Below are 27,552 nucleotides of genomic sequence, written 5' to 3' on the forward strand. Positions count from 1 at the left end.
CGCCCGCGGCCGCTTTTTCACACAAACGCTAAATTCTTCTGAGTGGCGATATTGACTGGGTTATCTGCTTCCTGTGAAAGTTCACTCCTCGAACAAAATAATCGTTTGCGGCTAGTAAGTATTATCGTCTAATGTTTCACCTCGCGGGCGTTTTGATTTTTTTAAAGAATGACCGTTCGAAAATTCAGTTATAAAGTTTTTATTTTTCTATTAATCAATTTTTGTTAGCAACAAGTGGCTCAGGAGACGAGATGCAAGTGTAGTGTTTGAACTTAAACCATTTAATATGAAATTTTTAAACTGATTTTTCAGAGAACTAGATTATAAATTTTGCTTTTGAAATTGATTAGCTTCTTTGATCTTATTATTTTATTCTATTTTTTTTTCAATATTTGAAAATGGAACTTTATTTCAATTTGAATCAATTTCTTCAAAAAAAAAAACGATCGGGTTGTTGTGTGTTGGTGATTTTATTTACAAACTAATTTAAGAAATTAAATATAATGAAAAATTAAAAATATAAAGTTTAAAAAATTCTTAAAGAAATTAAATTTTATTTTTAAAAAGGTTAAAACACACATTATGTTTTTTTTTTCTACCTTGTCAATTTGAATCAATTTTTTTCCACCTTGTTTTAAGAAATATAGAGCAATAATCCATTTTTATTGAAATTCCCATTAAACTGATTTCGAATTCTAACATATTAATCATTTGGGATCAATTTATTGTATTATGGGGTTTTTAATGCATTAAATTGTTGTACATTTATATATGAAATTTTGTTTACAATTAGTACGAAATATTATATGCTAAAGGCATTAATATAGTCATAAATTTTAACTAGAATTCGTTATGTGGATTATACCCCATATTTTTTTTATTTATTTAGCTTATATTAAAAAAATTAGATAATATTTTAAAAGAGAAATGAACGATCTTAATTTCATATTGTTTTTTTTAGACAAAATTATGTTTATTACTGTTTGTCTGTTTGGAAACTTCGAACAATAAATTCTTTCATTGCATATAAAAGTATTTTATTATAAAATTCAAAGATAAAATTATTTTACAAATATCTTAAATGCGATATAAGCGATTTTTTTTCTATTTCTTCAGATTATTTATAAAATAGGAAACAAGCAAAGACGCAAAACTAATTATTCATTATTTGTAATATCATGATTAAAGTTAAAATCATTTTTAAAAAAGCATTTTGTTTTAAATAAATTATTTTTCATCATCCAACGAATACGTCTCACGAGGATTTTCTATGCAGTAAAAAAAAAGAAAAAAAAAAAATGTTATCAGAAACAGTGTTTACCTCTCCAGTGACCTTTTCAAAAATGTTGAATTCAATGAATTTAGAAAATGCTTCAGTCTCATTTTTTCAACACATACTGTTTTATTTTTCATTGAAAAGTACGATTAAAAGATTCAACTCTATTCATCAATTATTTTTGTTTTTACTATACGCATAAATATAGCCTTTATTTTGGAAGAGAAAAAAATACAATTCAGTTCATTTTTGAATCGTCTGCGTTTGTAGAACGTATTTAAAGATAAAAGAGAGCTATAATTTGTATGTTTCTGAAGGAAAAAAAATGTTATTATTATTTTAATCAATAGTAAAGTTTTATCTTAACTAATTCTCATCTTAAAAAAATTAATATAATACAAAGATAATTAATAATAAAATCAGAATTATTATGATAGGAAATTGCTAATTTTTTTCATCCATATTCGTATATTCACCGTAATTTTCCTCTAGTTCCTTAAATTTCCTATTTGTAAAATGCTAAAAAAGTTTTAATTCAAAGTTAAAACAGAAACTATACAAAGGCATTTTAATTCCTGAATTATTTTTTGTAATTAAATGTATCTGCGGTCGTAAATGAATAATTTTAAAGATTTAATTCAAGCAAGGATTTAATTCACTAATATAGCTATGAAAATGTCTTACTTTTTTTAGAAACTATAAATTTGTTTATAAGCGAATTCCATAACTTATTTTGAAATTAATTATAGAATTCTCTTGCTTACATTTATTCGTTTACTAAAATTACTTTCTCGTTTATTTAAATGCGTATTTATTAAATTATTAAATTCCTTTATTTCAATATTTTTATTTATTCATTAATTTCAGATTAAATGAATAATTATGAATAGAAAATAAATTTTTATTCATAATTTTTATTTGAAAAATGTCATTTTTTTTCATTTAACATTTTTTAAATGAATCTTATACTCATTTTTAGACACAATTTCCCTTAATTCGAAGTTTTGGATGCATAAATTTTTTAAATTCTAATTATGTCAGTTTCAAGCTGTTTGCTTTTATTATATGGTTTATTATATGAATATGGTTTATTTTGTTTATTATTCTTCTGAAAAAATCTACATCTATTGTGCATTTCTTTTACGTAATCAGATACGACAAAACTGCTTAAAACATTCTAAAATGTTTCAATCTCCTTCAAGCGCATTCCTTAATTATTTTAGAAACGCTCAAAAATATCTGTTGTGACACGGAGCAATTAATAAACCGAATATCAATAATGAGCAACATTGACTGCTTCTGTAGCTTAGTAATCTCGTTATATGGCATGCAAAGTAATTTACGTTTATATCATGATTTGTTTCTTTAATATAAGGTGTATGATGTGTTATTTCCCTCAATTTGACTGATGGCGTTTTCCTTTATTAGCCACCAAAATAATATGGAGCCTGGCTCATTTTTTATATCCACATTATCAATGATTTGACAAATGCAAATGGCACCTAGGGCATTGTATAATTCTTATACTTTGTAGTCAGATTTGTCTTTAAATGTGAGAAAAATGCATTAGCATTTTGCATTCGTGATCCTTTCTCTATTAAAACTGGCATCGCCCTTCCTACTCTTCTTCGCCGTGTCTGTGATCCATTTTTTTTTCCTTTTAAAAATAAAATTTATACGTAAATTTCACTAACTTCTTTATAATTACAATTTTATGCTGTTTTCTGTTCTGAAGCAACTCTGATTGTAGTAGAACAGTTTTTGCAATATTCGACTCAATGGCATATTTAGGGCATTTTACGGCCTTGGGGCAATACACAATATGAATCCTCTTTTTTATTGAATTTATTTTCATATTTCTACTTGATTTTAACTTAATCAATATATTTATTATTTATTTAATTTTAATTTTTAATTTTATTTCAGCAGCTTCGTAAAAATGCGTATGTTTTTATTTACTTTATTATGTCTCAAGAATGGGTGGCATTCGTGTTGGACTCAATATTATTTAACTAAAATTTTTTACTAATATTATTTAACTAAGTTATTTTTAATATTATTTAAAGTAACTAATTTAAACTGGATGCTTGGTATTTAAAATATTTCAATAACTAAATCTCCGTAATGAAACAGATAAGAACCAGATAAATTAAACTTGACAAAACACTGGTGGTAGATCATATTCTACAATTTATAAAACTTTTTTTTTCGAATTCTTTACATTATTTGGTAACTCAATTAATAACAATTAAAATCGATTTGACTGTTTTCATTCCAACAACTAGCGATCCTAGGCAGCTGCCTAGTCAGGAATCCACTGATTTTATTGCTGCCGACAAGCGATGTTTTTAGCGATTCTACTGAAACTGAACTTGCTTTGTTTTCAACATCTCCCACTTTCAAAAAGTAGCAAAACTTATTCAGCAATACCATCTTTGCTTTTTATTTATTTAGTTTTACCATATATGAAGTATATAAAGAGAGAGTTTTGAAATAGGCAAAAAAGGAAAGAAAGAAAGACAGAAAATTGGATCTGAAAAATTTGCTGAAATTCTACGTTTCAGTCCCTCTTGAATCCGAAAAAAGCCATTTAAAAGATTGAGTCTGTCTATGAATACCATTCTGAAAGAAGGTAATGTTCAATATATGGCCTTTACATCAAAAATGCAGAATTTCATCAAATTTTAGGCGAATTTCAATGGTAAGGAGCTTATTTATTTGTCTTTCTATGCCCATACGACATCGTATATATGACATCGGGGAATTTGAATCTCACAGATATATTCCAACTGATATACTCCAATATCAGCAATGGAATCAATTTAAATCATGAATTGAACCTTACTTGATAACCATTATAATATAACTAAAAAAAACAAATGAGAGATGCATGAGATTTAGTAAACAGCTTTTTATTATCTCTATTAATAATAAACATGAATATATGCAAGTACGCGTATGTTTATTTCCGCTAGACTGGCCAGATAGTTTGACCTGCAGCTATTAAATTTGACACAAAACTTACTTTAGGAGATAAGAATGTGCATATCAAAGAATTTTTTTTTGAAATTTTAATTAGAATTATAATTAATTAAAAATTAAGCTGGATTTTGAAGTTTTCGAGCTATAATTTTCAAAAATATTTTCTCTTAAAAATTAGATTTACGAGTCAAAATTTTTAAAAAATAATAATAATTTAATAATTGTGTAAATTTTGCTGAATTTTTAAAAATAGTCTTTTGGCCTGATTTCCAACAATATTTTACATTTTTGCCCTGAAGATCAGGTTATTTGGTTCAGGTGTTTCATCAACTATCTGATTGCGTGATTTCCTCCCATTGCTGTAAATTATAGAAGAAGGATTTTGTTTGATATCTGCGTAGTTTACGAGATATACAAAAAAAGTGAAAGAATGTCTCGAAATTTAGATGATAGATAATGATGATAGAAAAATTCTTATACACAGTAAACAGAACTTAAGTAAGACAACTGAAATAACACGGCATTATTGTTTGACAATTTGGTGGAAACATGAACAAGGAGTTATAAAAAACGATATGTACATTATAACTAGAAAACTCAGCAATGTGGGCAAATGAGATTTGGTTTACGATTTTGCTGACAAAATTGCAGAACTATGTAAAATTTTGAATCCATTTGATGGAGAAAAAAACTTCCCAAATGCATCCTTCCCTATAATTTGAAGCACAAAAAAGCAGCATATTGTGTTAATGTATTGGGAAATCAAAGAGAGAACACGTCCTCTATTTCTTTTTGGATGTGAATTTGTTGATTGAGTTTTATCTTTTCATTAAATATGACAAAACATCGCATTCATCGAAAAATTACGATTTGATATAAACAAGTCACACGAAATGAAATATTAATCATCTGTATATCGAAGAAATTGTGGACTTCATATCAAATACACTTAGAGATGATGAAAATCTTTGACATTAGTTATAACAATTTAAATTGAAAGCTTTATAATTATTAAGACTTATGTATAAAAAATTAATTAATATATATATATAGGAAAGAGTCGACAATTTCTTTGAAAGCCTTTAATGAGATAGTTTTGAATAGGACCAAAATGTAATAAGTTATATAAAAATTAATCCCGTATTTCTTTCGTTGTATGTCTCTTGAAAGAGTGGAAATTATATGAAAAATGAGGGACTTGCTCCATTTTCTAAAGGATGTATCATTATATTTTTATGATGACAGAGAATTTTCTGTAATAGCAAGAAATTTTTTTAACTGAAAGATACCTTCATATTTTGTTTATTAATAGTTTTAAACATAAAGTACACAGGCGTCTTGCCTCTCTCTTTCTTTTATTTCTTGTATAGTTCTCTTTTGTACAGTATATCTTTCATACGCTGACTTTTGTACAGTGTCTATCTCATTGCCATTAAATTATGAAGCGACTCTTTGATCCAATCTAAAAATCCTAGAAAAGTTTCTAATCATTTTAGGAAAAGAAGTTCTGAACTTGTTTGATATTTTAGATAACATTTCAATGAATAGAAAGAGATTCGAAATAAAAATGGGAGCTAAAGTTTTTCGTTACTTTTAGAAATTTCAATAGAATTAAAGATTAAATCAATTCATGATGAAAATTCAATCATAACTGAAAGAAATATTTTCATTAAAAATAAGAATTTAAATTAAGATTTAAATCACATTTTCTGAAAGAAAATATGCATATAATTGTTGAAAAATCATATTTGCATCAATTTCAATATCAAAAAATTGTCTTTTTAATTTACCAATTTAACTATCCTGCAGTTTCAAACTGAATTTTGTAAAAGATTTGTAAACTTGTAAAAGATTTTTTTTTGCATGATTTTCTAAATTTTTATTGTTACAGTAAATTTTTTAAAAGTTTTCAATATTTTGTCAAATATTTAATTGCTTGATTTTTACCCATTATTGGAAGCTAAGAAAAAAAGACTTGGTTTATTATCTGGCAGTTTACACATGAAATAAGAAGTTAAAGTTATAATACCGAAGCGTTTAGAAGATAAATTGGCCGGATAATCATGTTTTTAACGGGGCAATGATGTTAAAGAAATCAACAGCAATAATACGGTTTTAATGACTATCATAATTTGACTCAAATGCTTTATTGTAAAAGGTACGAATATCAAATTATGCATAGGAGGTTTAATCGAAGCTAAACAAACCAATATTCTCATCCAGTCACCAAAATCGGCTAGAATCACAAAGTATGATAGTTGAAGTTTATAAAAACTCCAAACCTATAAAAACTTCGCAATCTGTATTTTTATGTGAGATTTCGCAAACATTGTAATTTCTAAACTTGCCTTTCCTAAATTAATTGAATTAAATATAAAAATCTTGTTAATAATTCAAAAACAATATTTTTTGCAACGTCGTCATGCAGAACATTTTTGACTACAAAATAACTTCAAAAAATTATTCGAAGTACTATAGGCCTTACAACGATTTTAATGCTAAAAAGAGAAGATAATTTATAGTTTAATGCATGTTTAAAAAAGCGATACAAATTGCAATTATTTAAAGAAAATTGCTATTATTTTAACATATTTTATAGCAAATGTCTGTTTGTTAGACTTTAGTTAATATGTTTGGTACAGAATTTGAAAACAGAAATTTCTCTTCCAAAGAGAAATGGATTAAATAGAATCCCTCAAAAGTTTTTAGGCTAACTGGACATACAAAATTTTTGTAATGCCTAAAATTATACACCATGTTCAGTTTATATTCTACGTCTTCATTTCCAAGTATCCTGCTTCAAAAATTAATTGGAGGGTAAAATTATATTTCTTTTACTGTCTTTGTTTGTCATTTCAAGCCAAATATCGATAGTATCAATGATTTAATTTATCTCATATTTATAATTGTTAATTGTTTTGTCATTATGTGAGAAGAAAATAGAATACAATAAAAAAGCATAAAGCGAAGTTAGATGCATATTTTAAATAGTGCAGTTTTTAAAAATAATCTTGTTTTAATTTTGTAAATTTTCCAAATCTTGTTGTGTTTCGAATATTTTCAGTTGTGGAATTAAATCACTTTTATTTTATAAGATATATCGGTCTTAAAAAGGATTTGATTGTGAAGAAAAAAAATGTAAAAATAGAAACCAATTTAAATTATATTTATTTATTTTTCGATGAGAACAATAACATTTAGCGAAAAAGTCATCTACTGAATTGGTAATTGAATTATCTATAAAAGAATATATTTTGCATTGTTTTGTTACAATATCTTTTCTTGGCAATTAATAACAACTTGTTTTCGTTGTTACTGAAAATCGCAGCTGTCTTATTGATTTTTCTAATTTAATCAACTCATTATTCTTAAATAAACTGGGATTTAATTAGATGGAATGTAAAGCTAATACTTTGCATATGCATAACAAAAGAAGCATTTCAAGCAATCCGCTTAGCTTATTTTCCATATTGTTTACACTTCGAAAATATAACTAGAATTTGGAAGAAAATTTATTTTACGCTGTTTATTGTAATCATTCTTCTTTTGAGTCTTTCGGTTTTTCACCAAGAACTCATTATATTCGCAGAAATCGTTCTTCTCTTCCAAATGCAGTATACTAAATGTCATTAAATTAATAAAATAAACTGAAATCGATTTATTTACTGCACTGGTGAAAGAGTGAAAAAGATTCTGGAGTAAAAAAAAAATTAATAAAAAGAAAAGCATCTTTCAACTCAGAAAAATACAAATGTTTTTCTTTACCAGTGGCATGAATGTATATTGCAAACGATCGCGTGAGCACGTGTTGGAGATAAAATATTTTCTAAATCTGTAAATAATCTTGATAAAAAAATTTATAGGATCCAGAATTTTCCCTCCTGTGCATTTCGTTTTCTTTAGCGCTTGAGAAATTGTAAATAAAAAAATAGGAAGCGTGATTTTTTTTTAGCGCTTGAAAAATTGTAAATAAAAAATTAGGAAGCATGACATACTTTCTCTCTGTCTTTCTCCCTTTTTTTATTCATCTGTAAATTATATATATATATATATATATATATATATATATATATATATAAAGAGAAAGTGTTATTACAAAAAAATCTGGCTTAACTATTTTATATTTTTAAAGCAGATTAAATGACGTGTAAATAAATATGATGATACAAATAATTGTATATTAAGACCATTGCTATATTCAGAAAATCTGCCAAAATAACTACAACTTTATTTTAAATAAATCTTTGACATGTGATGTCCATTCAAAAGGATGAATGCCTAGTTTATAATTTTGTAACCAAACGATAATTTTTTTTTTAAATTTGCAAAAGCTTTAGGAAGACGTTTGTTTGCATTTATTTTCACTAAATTTCACATCCTTTTTTTTTTTTTACTACATGAATACAATTTCCGAGTTTTAATACTAAGAACATAAGAAGAAGACAATTTGGGAAAATGTGATAAGCATCAAATTTGCTGTGCAATTGTAATTTTAAAATTCCTTAATATCTTGTGGGGAAAAAGTGTAACATTACAAGATGTCAGATGTTAAATGATTAACAAAGTTATGATGGTCATATGACATTATATAAATCTATTCCATTTGATTTTATTAAAAAAAACTGATGGAATGAAAGAAAAAATGAATATTAAAAAATATTAATCATCATTTATAATAAGAATTCCACTTATGATTTAGAAGTTTATTTGATTATTTTTATTATTTACTTTTGAGAACTGAGCAATTTAAAATAATATAAACAAATAAATATCTTCGTAACATTTTAAATAACTTATTCCTTTGAAAAATTAGCAAAATTCAAATTGAAAAAAGTATGAATCATTTTAAATTAAAAACCTAGCAATAATATTTTTTTTTCTAAACAGAAGTAAGAAAGAAATTGAAAATAACATTGAAGGAAACATTTGTAAACATTGAAAGAAAAACTATTTTGATGTTTTATGCATTCCTTCTACAAGAAAAGAACTGATCAAACTACACTACGTTTCTTGAAATATCGTTTTCAAATTTCAGATTAATGGAATTCATTAGATTTTAAAGGAAATGAAAAGTTTTGTAGAAAGAAATTTTTGAAAAATATATCAGTCTTATTCGGTTTCTTCTCTATCTTGTTTGTGAGGTATATTATCATATAAAGAAGCCTCACAGGATCATGTGCTATCAAAGCCTTCTATTAAGAGTAGGCGTTCGTCTGGAACACGATATCAAACAGAATTTTTTTTCTAAAACAGCTTTTGATATAAAGAAATTTTACAACACACGATGTTTTTATATTTTTCTCTATTTCGTTTAAGAATCTTCCTATTAAAAAAACTCATTTAACCTTTTTACCGTTTCTAACAAAGTCATATAAATGTTATGATTATATGCTGTTTCATGTTTTCCCATGCATTTAAGGTGTTTATAAAATAGCATCCATCAATTGTGATAGCTTGAATATAGGAGTGAAAAATATAAAAATTTGTATGTTTAGCGTAATCTATCTTTTAACAAGATATTTTTTACATTTAAAAATATTAAAAGAATTCAAAATAACAAAATGTTTTAGAAATTTTTTAACAAGATTTTTTTTACACATAACAACATAAAGAATGCAAAGTATCAAGATATTTTAAAAATCTTTTACCAATTTTTTTTTTTTTTTTTTTTTGCATATAACAATGCAAAGAATACAAAATATGAAAATATTTTAGAAATCTTTTATCATTTCAGTCAGTAACGTTTTTTTTTTTGCTTATTGAAATGCTTGACTGGAAAATAAGAATTCTAAAATTGATAGATTTTCTGAGAGAATGAAGCTTTGTCTTTATATTTTTGTCAACAACAAAGGAAAAAAAGGAATTATAACTATAATTTTATTCAAAAAAAATAAGTTAAAATTTTTTTAAAGTCTTCATTTGTTGTGTTGACTGGAAAGTACCTTGTGTTTTCTAATAGCATATGCTCATCACAATGGGCTCAGGAAAAGTAAATTATAATTACCAATGTATAAAATTACATATTTTCTCAAACTTTTCGGTTTCGCCAATATTTATGTGTGTTTACCATCAACACCAATACGGTTGTGTTTCTTCAATATCAGTGTGAACATTGTGAAAGACTGCATTTTCGACATTTAATGCTTTTCCTAATACAGCATAGGAAATACATTCTTACCTAACATAGGAAATACCTAATACATTCTTTTCTAGCTCCGAAAATAGTAATGATGAGATGTTTTTGAGATGTACGCTCTATCTTTTGTTATTTTACTTTAAATTATCCTAGAAAACAATTTGACATCAGGAATAAAAAAAAAAGAAGGAGAAGGTAAAAAAATTGTAATAAAAAACTATCGTGGGTGAATTGAAAGAATTTTATCATTGAAGAAATTTTCATTTTTAAATTTCCAAAAAATGCAACAACCTATGAAAATGGTAAAGGTCAAACATCTATTTCGCTACGAAATATATTTATTTGCTGTTCAAAAGCATTGAAAAAGTAGATGTACAAGATTTTCTGCAGCTTTTTAAAGTCCTCACATCGATGTAAATAATAAAAGAAATCTGAATAGTTTGGATGTAAATGAGTACTTTGTAGTTTGAAAACGAGACATGAGGATATCGCATTCACGACTACAATCAAGTGCTGTAAAGTAGTGGGCTGTTTTCTGAAAAATACTGTAAGCGAACGAAGTAGACAATCAGATGAAGCGAATTTCTAGTTTAAAATTGGCAACGCTCCGATAGATTATTCACGTTTTGTAAAGATAAAATTGATCACAGTGATCATAAATAATCACCGCATTAACATTTGTGAAATAGCAGTGACTCAAAATGTCGATGTGGCTCGTGTATAAATATTTCATACGATTTAGCTTCAATAGTCTACTATCTGATCCGCTCTTTGCAAAGCTCAATTAAAGGAGGAAAATTTCATTTCTCTGTTGTATGGCTGACATAGTATGGTCTACATTACGGAAAGCCGTGCAGACTTTCTATAAAGTAATATATACTCTGATTAAGATTCCAAATTTATAAATGAAAATAAGATCCTAATTTATAAATGAAAATTCATTAATCAAGAATTTTTTTTAAGTTCCTATTTATGAATTGTGCATTCATTTGGAGAATCAATGGAAGAATATTTACACAAATATCATTTATAATATTATTAAATTTTCACCCAAATTTTTAAAAAAAATACTTCGAGGAAATAAGAAATTTCAATTTAACAAGTACTTCAAGAAAATAAGAGCATTTTGATTATTTTCACCACAAGAATATCTTAAACTTATTCCTTTTTTCAGATAGAAATATTTGATTATTTTTCACTGATTGATGAATTAAATAATCCTCAATTATTTTTATAAGAAAATATACTAAAATAGCTATCGAGAATTATCTTGTACTAAATATTATACCGTAAAATGTCATTTTCCCTCATATTATGATAAAACACTGTATTCTCATGATAATGTGAAAATAATACAAATAAAGAAGGATAAATTAAAACTACATCGGTTTTAATGCATGTTTTATTCCGATTTCGTTTCCCCATCTTTTTATTTTTGAAATTAAAATAAGATCTTTTTATAAATTACTTGCAATTTTTGCAGAATTTTATTTGCTTGAGAATAGTTTTTAATTAAAAAATAACAGTGAATTACGGCCTATTTGGGCTTTAATTCATAGTAATTTCATTTTATTCCATGTTGAAGGCCAAAAATAAATTGAATTACTACTTGTTTGTATCCATTATTGTAAGCAAAAATTTAATATTTACCATTTACTTTATGATAAGCGCATTTTTTAAAGTTACATTCCTTTCCAAAAACAAATGTTTTAAATGATATCAAGAATTATAGTTTATATTGTTTTCGACAATAGATATCCTGTTCAAAAGATTATGAAGATTATGCTTTTATATAATTTTCTATTCATATTTAATAAATATTATATTAATTAATTAACATTAGTAAATATTAAATACATTTATATTTTTTAATTGATTCTTCTACGCCTAAAAAGTAAATGAATTAGGAGACTTTGAATACCACAATTTGATTCATGAATGGCCAATTTTAGAAAAATGAGCACTTGCATAAGGCAGTCGTTTATTTTGAAAACAAGATTGAAAGCTTTATAAGTTGGTCAGTTTTACTTACGAAAATATAGAACTTAATAAGCCACCAGGAATGCCCCTGGTGGCTTATACTCACATTACTCTCTGATAAATATCTTATATCCTTCTCAATCCTGCATAAAATTATGGACATCGGTCAAACCAAGACTGCTCAGTTATTTATTTTTAAAAAACTGCACATGAGAGTTGTGTGCTGCGTAGTACAATAAGAAGAAAATATACTTGTGTATCATAAAGCACATTCCATTGGTAAACAATAGTTACAAAAGAGTTTATTAGAGTGGGATTTTTTGAGAGTTTTTTGGCGATTAATCGCTGAGATGCGGTTAAAACACAAATATCAGAAAACGAAATATCTATTTGAGACGTTTTTTAATGACCGACTGAAACCAAATTTAGAATCGAAATTTACAATTTAGATTCGAAATTTGCGAACTAAATTGTGTAGCATTTTACTTATTTTGTAATTACCGAGTTCATTTGTACTCGAATAGTCGGGAAGACATATTTCTTCTTAATAGATTTAGTTCGAAACTTGCTAGAAATGTGCATATTTAGTGTAAAGATCGTATACCAAATTTCAAGTATGTAGCTCAAAGCGCTTTTGAATTATTGTATTCAAAGACAGACATAACACCAGAAATGTGTTTTTCAGGTGCATAGAGATTGGCCAGTCCCGGGCTCAAATCTGTATACTTTCAATGTTTTTTATAAAATATAAAAACATTGCTATCTCTAGAATATTTTCCTAAACATGTTTAATAATATCCAATCATTAAATCAAATAATTTTACATATGAAAAAATGTAAATCTTGTTTGTTTTTTAATTGAGCATTTATTATTCAAAAATATAAAATTTGTTTCGTTATGATCCTTAAAGCAATTTTTCGACTGTAAGTATATACCTACCCTTAATGATTAAGAAATCAGGGGTTGTTTATGATTGGCATTGGTATTCTGCAGATTTCCCCCCCCCCTTTCTCTGTCTATATTATATAAAGAATTAAATTTAAATTTCCCATAGTATTGTTTTACCTAAAAAAAGGATATTAATAAATTATATATGATAGTGTTTACTAATAATTTAATAGAATAAATAAATAGAAGTTCCAAAGCGTAGGGAAGAATACTTAACACACTCCTAAATTTTCGAAAAGACAATTTAAATTGTATTATTATCTTTTCCCACTTCATAATAATTGTTTATTTAAAATGGAAAAAATCCATCGTTTCAAAAACTGAAATCTATTGTAATACAAACTGTAAATGCATTGCGCTTTTGTTTTGGAACACTTACAATTCCATTAGAGCTTAAATTCTAATTTACAGCGTCTCCTTTTTTTTTTTTTTTTAAAAACACTATACTCGTCACTTAATTGCGTACATAATGAATCGACGCTGGTTTTTTCTTTTCAAAAATATGCCAGAATTCCACACTAAGCAATAATTTTAACCCTTTGTGATTGCTGCATTATGTGTAGGACAAAATTAAGTTATTAATTTCTAGGAGTACCCGAACTAATTTGTAAAGTATGAATACCGAAACTATTCGGAAGAGGGATAAAAGAACAAAGATTTCTTCTTTTTCCCTTTAACAATGAAATTTTGAAGCTCACTAATAATAAAGAATTGCTGGACACGACAACAGCCTCACATTCTTCTATCACTTAGAGGCCTGCGTGCGAAGTAATTACGTATTCCTGCATCGTTTAATATTCGTACTGCTCTGAATTTTCATCGAAATTCTTTTGTGTGGAATGAATGTGTTATTAGAAAAGTTTTGTAGAAATTTATTCTAAACATGTATTTTTGAGCGTAATTAAGATATTTTATGTAAAAAGGATATGCTTTATGTCTTTTTTAAAAATCTTTTCTGGATAAGAATGAACGCAAGGCAATTTCGCACAAATATTCAATAAAATTAGTTTGTATAAATTTCAATAAATATTTATTTCTTTTCATCAATTTTATATTTACCGAGAAAAGCAATGTTTGTATTTTTTATTTATTTATTTGCTAATATTACGGAAAATAAGAAGATGAAGTGTCTTAATTCTTTTTCTAATCACATCATTTTCAAAAGAAAATTTTAAAACATTCGATTTGTTAAAAATTATTTTTTCTTTTTATTACCAATATTAAATACCCTTTTTGATATATCCAGTAATGCTCAGAAATTATTTTGATTCACAATATTTTCAAGGAAAAAAAATACTTTTATGTGAAATATAATATACAAAATTCTCTTACTATTCTCACCTTTAAAATTAAAAAGATACTTTAAGCGATGCTCTGAAGCCATATAATTATATTATTTAACTAAGCTAAAGATTTCGTTTAATTCCAATCACATATTTTATAAATTTTTTCATATTTGTGATTCCCAAAGAAAAATTTTTTTTGACATTAAATTAATTGCCATATATTTAAAGACTTAAATATGAATCAACCTTACAACTGTTCTGTTTATTGTGAAGACGAACATTCCTAATGGAGTTTACTCTCATTGCATCATAGTGTCATTAAAAACATAACTCTCTGGATGATTTATCTTCTACTTGCACAATAGCTTTCCCTACATTGGAACTTCACTCTCTTATTCCGTATGTAAAGTGTGTATGAAATGTATTTGAGTATGCTAGTATTTAAACTCTCTTCTTAGCCTTCAAAAATGCAAGAAAGTCATGCGATTAAATATTTGATAAAGCAACGAAAGACATAAATTTGTTTTTAAAATAAAAAAATTACTGAAAAGATTTACAAAACAATATTTTTTTAAGAAAAGTTTTAACATTTTAAGTAATTATTACTTTACGATTAAAGTGACAAAATTAAAAAGATTTTTTTTTTAGTTTTAAGAAAAGGCAAAAAAAAAAAAAAAATCTATAAAATGTGTGAAAGTTATTGCAGAATAATGCCAAAATATCGCTTAATTCTTTTAATTAAAATTCTAATAATTATCAAATATCACCGATGTGCACATTTCCCTTCTCCTAAATAAAATTGTTCCAAATTTGGTAGCTCATAGACAAATGCTCCGCCATTTACAGTGGCAACACAAATTATACTCTGTCTTTATTATCAGCAGAAGTTATAAGAGAATATTAACTATGAAAAATGATCTTTAAACATCATAATTATTGGAAAAGCAATAAATCATGCCAAACGATTTTTGAAAATTTCCTAAAGTTAATTACTTTCTATATAGTTGTGATGTACTTTTTAAATAATGACGTAACATTTAATTTAATACTGCGAGTATCAACTGGAATTCACATAAATTAAATGATTTAAAATATCGTCATTATAATATCTTCATTCAATAAAAATGGCAACAGTAAAAATAAAAAGTTTTTTTTCTTTACAGGAGAACATAATTTTTAGTTTAAAATAGTAATTACTTAATATAGTGTTGCAAAACTATTGATTAAAATGCTCTTTAAACTATACAACATTTATGAGCAAAATTTTGTAGGAAATATATTCACTGTTTTAGACTTCTATATGGAACAAACTATTTATGAATTATTATTTTTATTTAGATAAATAGTTTTATTAGACAAAAGATGCTTTTGTTGCGATGCATATACATGGAATTACCTAATTATGCTTAATTTTAAAAATTATAGCTTCGTTCTGTATGATAATATTAAACATAATTTAAAACAAAATGATGTATTAAAAACACACGTCTATATATATTAGATATAAATTACAGAAAAATAAATGTTGAAATCTGCAACTGAAACTGAAAATTTCAAACTATTATGTGAGAATATTTTTATTTTTCAATATAAATTTTAATTGCTGATTAATGGATTTTTAAACTCAAGCTGATCAAATAAAATGCATGCTGAGATTGGATCATTCGAAATCTTGCCATAATTGATCAGCAGAGATATTCTCAATAATGTAAATCAGGTTAAAAGAAGATGGTTGTAATTCAGAATCTAAATTCAAAAGCGTTGAATTTGACATTGGTTTTATAGGTATCAACAGACCACGGTTTCTGTATCTATATCTGACCATTTTTTTTTTACTTTACATACCCCGTTACCAAAACAAAATTGTCGTTAATTATCTAAGTATAGTTATTTCGCTAAATATATAGCTTATTGTGCTTATTAAAAACAGTTTTTACTTGCAATTATTCTTAATCAAACAATGCAATGGCCATTTACACAGACTTGGCTATACTGCAATTTGATTATCAGCATTTTGAAGTTATGATTAGTGTCACATAGTAGAATAGGCAAGGCCTTATGTATGAAACTTTCACATTTTATATAATTATTAAAATAATACATTAAAAATTTCTAATTCTAAAAAAAGAAGAAATAAGAAAGAAACAGAATTCAAGATATTGTTTCCAATCACACTATTTCTCTTATTATCTAATAACAGTAAGGGAGACATTTCAACTTTTATTTTAAAACTCATGTTTTAAAATGATGAAACAGCTAGTTTCTATATCCAGCATTCTGAAAAAAGAATGCGGAAAATAATGATATTGATTTTATTCAAATGTTTTTTCATGCACACAAATACATACTCTGAGAACTTAGTAACTTTTCATACATGTCATTAACCCTCCATGTATGACGTGATAAGAGTAAGAATGACCCTAATTCAGCAGCATAAAGTTTGTTACACTCTAACTTGATTTTTGATGATTTTTTTTTTTTTTTTTTTGAAAAATGTATATAATTTTTTTATGTTTTTTTTTGTTTGTTTTTGCTCTGTTCTTTCTTTATTGATCAATTACACATACTTTCTGCAGTACAAATAAATAAATATTTAACTCAATTTGATTTTTCACATCATAGGCAATATGTTTTATTTCATTTACTTAAGCAAATATATATCTACTAATTCATTTAACAAATTTTCGTATCATTCGGTTCAGTATGATCTTTCTTTAACGCTCACAATTAATTGATCTGTATCTGTTCAAAATAAAATAAAATATTGTACCCCGATAGCTCCTTATATTATCCTAACGCATCTACCAATTGTCACCTCACTTTTTTTTATAACTTTAGTGGATTTTTATAAATTATAGTTAACTAGCTGCCTTCAGTGACCAGCTAGTTTGTCGAAAATATTGTTTGTATTTAAATTCCATTAAATATCGCGATATAACTTTTAAACCCGATATTGGGATAGACATTTACGCGGTAGACGTGTACTGCGATGGACATTACGTTAGGAATTTTAGCCAAAACGGGGTCCTTGTGCCATAAAACGCAAAATAACAGCAATGTCAGCAGTTTTACATCTGTTTATTGTACATCTTCCCAAATGACGGCATATTTACCTATTGGCGTAACTGCCGCGTCATCTAATGTCTAACTGCATGTTGCCTAACGCCATATTTTCACTTTCTTATTTTTTTAAAAAAAGCAACCATAATCATTCAACTTACTGAATATATTATTAATATAGTTATTATATTAGAGGATAGAATGGATTTTCAACACAGCAATATATTCACAGTCTAATAGCAAACATAATAGATCATATCATCGAACATTTAAATGCAAAACATTTCATATATCCTTTTCTAATTTTGAAAGATTAATAGATTGCAAAATGGAAATGAATTTATTTTTGAATACTATACAAAATAACATTTTTAAGAAATTACCACAATTCATGACAAATTGGAATGCAATTAAATGTGTAACGTTAAATTTTTTTTTAATTTGAAAATAATTCAACAATCAATTTTGTTCAATAATATTTTCGGGAGTTATTTAGGAAAATGTGGAAATCTTGTTTAATTTTCAATTAATTAAAATTGTAAAAAAATTCTTAGGTTCATATTCTCTCTCTTCAAAGAATACTTGAGCTAAATATGGCAGCAATACATCAAAAACTCTCTCCAGTAAAACTCAAACACCCATTCTCATTTATTATTGGTAGAAACATTGCCGTTAAAACATTTGTCAAATGAAGCATCTTTTCAAGATAATTGTTGTAATTACACTCCGTGAAGTCAAAGAGTTTAATACATTCAAAATGAATGATTTCTTAAACAGAATCTTTAAAGCTTATCGTCTCTGAGCAAGCTGTATTATAATGAATGCAGTGATTAGGTAAGTAATTATCCCAGAAATTGCGTTACTTCGACTTTGAGAAATATTTAAAAGCCTTGAAGGCATTGCCTTTCCAAACTGGCTTTTGTGACGCATCATGTGGTGAAGCTATGGATTTCGACGGTAAATATACTTTATGGAATTTAATCTGAATTAACTAAGTTTCGATATGCACTGAACAAAATCAAACACTCTAATATGCTTATGAATTACCAACAAATTAAGACAGCTAATTTTGTGGAATGGAATATTTAACATCCGGCGTGTATATCTTATTAGAGAAATATTGTTTGTCTAAGTATTCTTACTGTTAAACTATCTTATTTTCGTGAATTATGGATTCAAGCAGAATGAAGACGAAAGAACATGGGTAAACTTATTAGGGAAAATATCTGCGACTTAGCTGTATTTAAAGTTTATTCTTAATTATTTGCATTTGTTTTAAACGTGCTTGTTTATGCAAAAGAGTCGATTTATTTTGAGACAAGGATCTGTCAGCTGTATTTGTATACTAATACCTCATTTGTATAATTTCCATATGACATGTCTTTCTGATAAACGTCAGTTTCAAAATGGGCCTATCAAAAATGCATGACTGAAAATGCAAATAAATGTTATCTTAACGAATATTTATATATATAATCCTAATGATGCATTATATAATGTTAATGCTTTAATTCTGTTTTCATGCTTTTTATTGGATGTTTAAGAACAATATGCATACATCACAAGAACCCCTGTTTTTTTTTTATATAAAATGAGATTTATAGAAAAAAAATTAATTTGGCTGATTCCATTTTCCGTGGATATTAGATGTTTTTTTCTTTCAAAACTTTTATCTCAGTTAATGATATAAATCAGAGGCTATCTGTTCTCCCTTTAAATTTAATTTCATCCTTAAACAGTCAATTGGTGCTCACGTGATCCACATAAAATTCCACACCATTCACGTCTTTACTTATTCTGGTTTGTTGCTTGTAACATCATAAAACAACTTAAGCAACATACGTTTAAACGCTCAATGATTTCCACAGTTGATTTTACCACGTGATTGCCCCCCATCCTTCACCGAGAGCTCTCCAAAAATTTGGATGAGAAGCTTCCGGTATGTTGGCTGGTTCTTGCTTTCCGGTTAATTATAGAAATGACGTCGGATCGAACTACCTCTGATGATGGATTTTGCCTCTTACGGAAGGAGTTATACCGTTGCCGGTAATATCTATTAGGACTCAATCTTAATTTTCCCTTAGTGTCATTCAGGTTCAGGTAAGATTAAAGGAGTACCCTTCCCTTTAAGGGGACTATCTCCTTAATGGTGGGGAGACAGAGACTGACAAATAACTTTTGATAGCCTTCCATGAATAGTGAGGAGCTCTTGATGGAGGATAGAGCAGCAGAAACACGTCTGGTTTGAGTACAGGAACACGTTTAATTCATTTCATACGCTTCATAGCAGGTCGGAGATAGATACTTTGTGACTGTGACACCATGCAACAATGAAATGTTAAATTTTAGTGGGGTTTTATTGAATGTGTAATTTCTTTATAAATACGCATTTTTTCAAACATCAAAATATTTTGAAAATTTAATAAATTACGCTAATATTAACTGTGAGAAAACATCTGAGAAATATACAGATGGTTTTTTTATTAGCGAATTTTGAATGAATCTTTAATGGATTGGTATTTTATTTTATTTCGTCTCTTAGAAATTGGAGACAAAAGCGAGATGCGATCATCTCACGTTTTCGTGGTTGGATTTTTCCTGCTGCTGGTCATACTCAGCTGTGATGTGAATACAGTGGAAGGCAGACGCTGTACCAGAATATGTGAAAAGGGAAGATGCAGGCCTATTTGCACCCGTGATGCTGAGTAAGTATCTCTCATCTTAATCTTGAGTTATTCCGTCTCATTTCTTATTATCTGAGATTAACTCAGATGAAATTAAAATACATTTAAGATTTGAAAATTAAAAACAATTTCTTAGTCTCTTTATTAGGATATTCTGCCATTAATACAGCTTTGTTTTAAATTAAATAGGAAATCAAAGAACTAGTCCTCTAGCACCAGTCAGTGATCCGATCTTATCAAATTTTATTCCATAAGACCACTAGATGCGTTATTAATAACTGCCTACCCCACGCCCCTTCATTTTTGACAGAAATTTCCAAAACAAATGGTTTCATTTTACATTCCCTAAGGAGAGCAAAACCTTGACAGAATCTCTCAGCCCAATTCTTGGACCGATTTTCTCAACTTTTAATTTATACAAAGGCTTATGACCACTTCATAAATGAGCATCTCCCCCCTCCCCTCCTCATCACCACCAATCTCAATTTTCTAAAGATATCGCTGAACAAGTCAGCAAGAGCTCCCAGATTTAACAACTGGAGCGATTTTTCCTATTTTCTTTTGTCAATTAATTTCACTACTCTACAAGTATAATGAAGCAATAAGCATAATTACAATGCGTTCTGTATTTATTGTGCAAGTGTAATTTTAAACAGTAGACTCTGTTGCTGAAATAAGATGTAGTTAATAAAAGTTCGTTGATATGATGAAATTCCTACTGTTAATGAAGTAAAAAAACAGATGGTGACTGAAGGCGGCTAGTAGCTAATAAAAGGTAACGACTTTACCAACCATTTGTCCAATTTGTAAAACATGATTTCAGTGACAAAAATTGGAGAATGAATATTACAGGTTTCATTTCCTCGTCGTATTCTTAACTTAAATTTTTCTGGAATTTCTAAAATGTTACTCTGGTAGACTGAGAACTTGTTTATTAAAGAAAAATATAAAAAACTGTTATATTAAATTTAGCATTTAGCAACAAATTGCTGTGTGTAGGCATTGGCTAGATATGCTATAATAAATGGGATTCAAACCAATACAAGATAATATAGGCATTCTTTATTATTAATATTTCATTTGATCTGTATAATTCAAAATGGCACGAGCTATCGAACAATAACAAATGTAAAATTTTACATATTTTTTTTAAATAAAGTTTTAAGTAGATTATTTTTTCACAGATATATAAGTAATTCCCATTTAAATGAAAAATTTTTCACATAAAGTAAGTTATTTATCTCTAATTAACAAAAATAAATATAAATAACAGTCATAGGGAATTTAGCATATACAGATTCCGATCCAAAAAACAGAAGTCATAGAAAAGACTAAATCAAAAAATCAAAATATACAAAGAGCATATCTATTACTAAGAATCGCTTCTTCTCTAACAATTTGAAATATAAACATAAATCACTGAATTCTTATAATCCATATTTTCATTCAGAATTAAATTCTTAAAGTAGCAATTGAATATAATTGAGCAGTCTTGAATATTAATACACCTTATTGAGTTATAAAGTTAAAAGAGCACTTTTAAAAATATATTTCAATTTAGAATGAGAAAATATTGAAGAGATGACAGATTCTATTCAAAATCAATTTTAAAACGTGGGTGTACTCATGAGTTCTGTTATTTACATATTATCCTGCTCCATCCACTTCAGATATAAATGTTAACATTATTTTTATTGGCATTTACTTTTGGAAAGCTTTTCTAACAAGCAGAATTCACGCTCTACTTCATATCCTATTTCAGTTATTTAATACAAACACACAATGCAGAACAGTTAATTCAAAAACGGTTTCAAATGTCAACAGCTAGTCAAAATTTTGTAGTTTTTGTTACCATTTAGGAAGTAAAAACTGATTATAGTTCAAATAAATAATTGAATAAAATTCTGCAAACGATTTTTATACGGTTGAAACATAATACAAGTATTAAAATTCAACGGAACTTCTGAGAAGAGAAATTGTGATTATGTGGTTGGATAACTTTTAAAATCTAGAAAGGGGCAGTTGTGTTTGACACAAAGCTTAATATTTTAATTTTACGTTCTTTTGGAAAGAATCTTGAACTTGACATTCTATAAAGAAATTCAAATATTATTCGTTTGAAAAGAAATATAAATTAAAGTTTGAATTCAATAGTGCAATCTAGTGATATTCTTACTTAGGAAAATAAAAAAATAAAAAAGACATTTATTTTCTACTTTATATTTTTTATAATATTTCTTAGTGGAATTGGATCTTATGCATAGATAACTCCAAATCTATTTTTCTGAGCACAAAATGAAAAATAACCTATTAATAATTTAAATCTTCAAAAATATTTTTAAATAAAATACTATTCTTGATATTATAATTATGGCTTATTTATAATTGTATGCAATATTATTATATAAAAAAAGTATTTTTTTATATTATGCTTTCTTTATTTGCATGCAATTCTAAAGATGTATAGACAATATATAGATAAAAGTAATTAAATTAAAAGAAAAATCAGTTATTGTATTCTTATTATTTTAAAATTTCATCACTGTAATAGAAAAAAAAATGTACATGTTGTTACGGGAAATCCATCTTGTGAATATTCGGTGAAAAGTCTATCAAGCTTGATAATGAACAACGGTGATTTAATCCACAAGACGCCAGGTTTAGGTAATAAAATGCAGCCGAGACGTAAAGGAAAACCCACTGGTAGAAATAAATTCCACAAGCAGGAAATTTTTATTAAACAACCGCAACAGCTCAAGAAATTCAGAGAGACCTCTTTGGCGATCCACACTCCAAATAAAAATTTTCAATCCAAGTTCCAATCCAACCGCTTTTATAGTTTCCATAGCAGGGCATTGAATTTTCGAGAAGAAATTATGAATTTCGACTTCTAAAGGAGATTGCCGAGGGAATCTTCATATTTGTTAGTAAAGTTCGCCAATGCAGCTCCAAGTCGCCAAATTATCTCTAAGGTCGGGAGTCACTGATTTGGCATCCATTCATCATCCGTAAGAATTGTCTATAAAACTCCTTTATTTATTTATTTTGCTATAAAACTAACTGCGCAAGGAAGCAATATCATTAATTTGTTATAAAAGCAATATGGTATGCTTATTATATATTGTACATTGACGATATTTTGAAAAGTGTGACTTTTTTCCTTTTAACATCTTATATCAACCAGGGCATTAACTCTTTTTTTCTATTTCATTTGACTTGATTACGTTTATGAAATTATTTAATAAATAAAAAATTAAGAAAGCTTATTTTGATGAGAAAGATCAGCAATTTTGAATTCCTTGCACAACTTATTATGTCACCAGGAAATTTGTTGACTTTTTAATATTAATTGGTTCTGTTGCATGTTTCTTTCTAGATTTGTGGATGACAATCCAGTTGATGAGACCGAAGTTGAGAGAAGTCCCGATAAACCGTGATGAGAACGTTGCCAGCAGTCCTATTTAATGTAGGTTATGTTCAAATTTCGGTACAACATTTATACCAAATGTTACCATTTTTGTAGCAATTCGGCACTTGTTTAATTGCTAAATTCACCAAAAAAGAATAAGTAGAATTTAAATTGAAAAAAAAGAAACTCCTATGCGCAGTATAACAAAATGAGATCGCTAGAAATTCTCGGTTCTTTGAAGCAAAACTCTATCACAATGGAATCATTCATATAGCAGATATGTAATCTAAAGATGTAATTAAAAACTGCACTGTGTGGCACAGTGCGCATGCGTCTTTCGCGATATCTTATGCGATATTTATTTTGTATGCATTTTATGCAAGTATTTCTAACTTCTCGTATACGAAATCCACAAAAAAGAAATTACAGTTCACTCCCGAGTATCCGATCTAACGTGGCGGAAGGACAGGCCGGATAATAAAAAAGCCGGATAAACCGGAGCTCTATGAATTCATTTCTTTATCCACCAATACCAGAAGACAGTGTTTTTATATCAAAACCCACTGTTACAATATGCATTTTCTCCCTTCTTATTGAATACTAAGCCCTCCATTTATCTGAAGCCACGCAAAAAGTGAACGCTGCCCGGTGAAACATAGCAGCAGTTGCCGATAATATGTCAAGTTAAAATAGAAGACGATGAACTGGTAGTTTATATATGTTAATATACTGCTCTACAAGAATTTATTAGAAAAAAATAAATTAAAGGATATAAATTGACATTTTAACATGAATTCTGTTCATTTCGTTGTTGTATACTTAAAAAAAACATTAAGAATACCCAATGAACATTTTACGAATCATTTACGTACTGTACAGTTATAATGCGGCAACAACTGAAGCTCGTTACACACTGACGAAACAATGAACAACGGGCAGAACGCCGCTCTTTTCCTGTCGTATTTTGCACACGACACATAAGAGGATTGTAGCAGACGCCCTCTTCTAATGCCTTGGCAATGTTGCCAATGCAATGCCTTGCCTTCCTCAATGAAGTACGATAGAGAAAATTAGGCCGGGTAGTATGGAAGCCGGATAATCACGAACCAGATACACGTGAGTGTACTATATTGAAACCGAAAAAAAAAAAAAAAAAAAAAGGATATAGAGATTTCAAAAAAAAAAAAAAAAAAAAAAACATCGAAATTTTAGACCACCCTATGACCGAAAGGCATATTTATGGGACTATGTTTGTTTATGAACATTGTAACTCAAAAAATAGCAAACTAAGCGGATGGTTTAATTGCATTATTGACTCCAAAGTTACAGATTTCAAGCAAGTTGAGGACAGAATTCATTAAAGAGAAAGCTGTCTGACCATCTGTTTACTTGTGAACATGTTGTTCAAACCTAAACAAGCAAGATATTTATTACATGAAATCATCTTCGTGAAATTATATTTGTTAGAGGATACGATTACTCAAAAATTATGTTGACAGATGAGATGTGGTCTTAACGAAGTTTTCGATTTCTGTTGAATTTTTGATAGAAATTCATCGATAGGAAATCTGTCCTTCTATTTTTGTGCACGTGAATACAGTGTTTAAAAAAAGCAAAAATCTATATTGATGAAATTTGGCTCACGGTTTTATTATCAAAATTATAAATTGGTTTCAAATTGTGGAAAGGCAGTCAAATGGTTGCGAGTCTGTGTATTCGCAAGTAAGTGGAAATGATGACTCAAAATATAATGACTTAGATAAATTAAATTTGGTGGATGATTTTGTAACCAAAATTTAAGGTCTTTACCAAATTTTGGTTTTAATCAATATCCAATTTTGGTTTCAGTCGCTTGAAATGAGGAAGTCTGAAAGTTTTTTTTATATGGATAAGATTAGAAAAATAAGAAATATTAAACTGTAACCAAGTATGTTTTACAACATTTTATATTCTAAATAGTTTGCTAATGTCATAAATTCTGTTAAAATTTATTTGTTCTTTTTTTGCTTGGTAACAAACGATATTGACAAACTCATTGATGTTAACAAACTCAAAGCTGTTTACTCTTTGTTGATTCAATCTTTCAAACGACTTGTTTATTATCGTTTGCATTTAATCTAATCGATTTAATCTCAACCTTTATGATAAAATACATTCCATTTTTAAGAATTAATTAGCAAAACACTTCGAAATGATGAAATTTAAAGTCGCAAATGTCAAACGGTGTTTGCGTATTCCAGTTCATCAATTAATGCTGATATTTTTATTTTTTATTTTTCCAGGATGTTTCAGCATCTGTTTTAAAAATGGATTCCTCATGTATCCAGAGAGAAAACGCACTTCACAATATGCCTCTTTATTTATTCACTGTATTGTTGCTTAGCGTCTAATTGATTTTTATCCTGTATACTCTGCTGGAGGCGGCGTCTCTTCACGTCTAAAGCCTGATTATTTGAAATGAAACAACTAATCTTTTATGCATATAGAAATAATTTTGCTTCTGTTTTTGTGCGTAACATCTGCGTAGGATAGTTTAGTGAAGAAAAGAATAGATTTTTCTGTTTGGATAGTCATTTGACATTAAAGCTTTATAATTCTAAAACATGTTAGGTTTCTCTCTGTACTTTCAATTGCTTAGAATGTTTTTGGTAGATAAAATTATATCTCGTGGTTCTTGTAGTGAAATAAAATATATGTGAAAAACAAAACCTTGTTCGTCTTTCTTTTCGCTTTCTTTTAGTTTCTTCTTCATTTTTTTTTAGTTGTTGTTCTTAACAAAAAGATATTAATTCGTTGGTGTTCAAAAGTCATGTTCTGGTTGTTCCGGTTTGAAGAGAAATTCTAAAACTTATTTCAACAGACAGAATTTAATTTCAAAACGGAGTTAGTAATCATTTCGGAGTTTTAAAATAAAGCTAAGATTTGCACATATATAAAAATGAAAATTCCTGATTAGTTTATATCCTCAAGAAATCAATAGTATTACAGAAATATTTTTCATATATACAAATATTACAAAACAAAAGAAGCATTTTATTGCAAATTTTATGATGCTTAATTAAATAGTAATTTTTAATCAAAAATCAGCAGATAGAAAAAATATTTTATTTTTAGAGTTGTCTTTCCTATTAAATGAAAAATTATTAAGATTAATTTTTATTTATTTATTTACCATCGAGTACCATTATTTGTGGCTAATCAAATTTTTTTATCTCCATTTAAAAGTTGTTATTACTTAATTTAAAATAGCGGATAGACAAAGTTTTAATGAAATTTTTGGGAGGATTAACTAATTTTTTTTATGATTAAAAGATATAAAATATTTTCAACCCGAGAAACGTTAGTTATTTTATCAAGGGATTAAATAAAGTCTATTGACTATAAATAATATTAAAAAACAAATATAAGTGAGTTAAGTAATAAAAATAAAAAGATCATATTAAGTTTTACAAATTTATATAGTAATTTTAAATATTTAAAATATTTCTCTAAATATTCAATATCAGTAAAATTCTGAAAAATTATTCTTTTAGAATTCTGAAAATTAAAACACACAGTAATCACATTGAACTGGTATCATGAGTATTCTAAAGCTTTTTTTCTGAATGAAATATATTTAATTATTGCTATAACCTAGATGTTAAGAAATATATTAAAAAATAATTAAAAATAAAATTTACAGTATTTTTTGCAAAGAGAAAAATAAGTGCTTGATTGTAATAATTGTTTTCAATAGAACCATTTCCTCATAGAATTCGTAGAAATTAATTTCAATAAAATACCTAACAAA

The 27,552-nt window shown here is 27.3% G+C and overlaps 1 long non-coding RNA gene across 1 annotated transcript; it reads left to right on the forward strand.

Moving 5' to 3' along the window:
- Positions 1–26,470, forward strand: LOC129963770 (uncharacterized). Its single transcript, XR_008784013.1, has 4 exons — positions 1–114; positions 20,212–20,374; positions 23,730–23,819; positions 26,045–26,470. It is a non-coding gene; the product is annotated as an uncharacterized LOC129963770 (long non-coding RNA).
- The last annotated feature ends 1,082 nt before the right edge of the window (positions 26,471–27,552 follow it).

Source organism: Argiope bruennichi, chromosome 3, assembly GCF_947563725.1.
Source record: "Argiope bruennichi chromosome 3, qqArgBrue1.1, whole genome shotgun sequence".
NCBI classification, from domain to species: domain Eukaryota; kingdom Metazoa; phylum Arthropoda; class Arachnida; order Araneae; family Araneidae; genus Argiope; species Argiope bruennichi.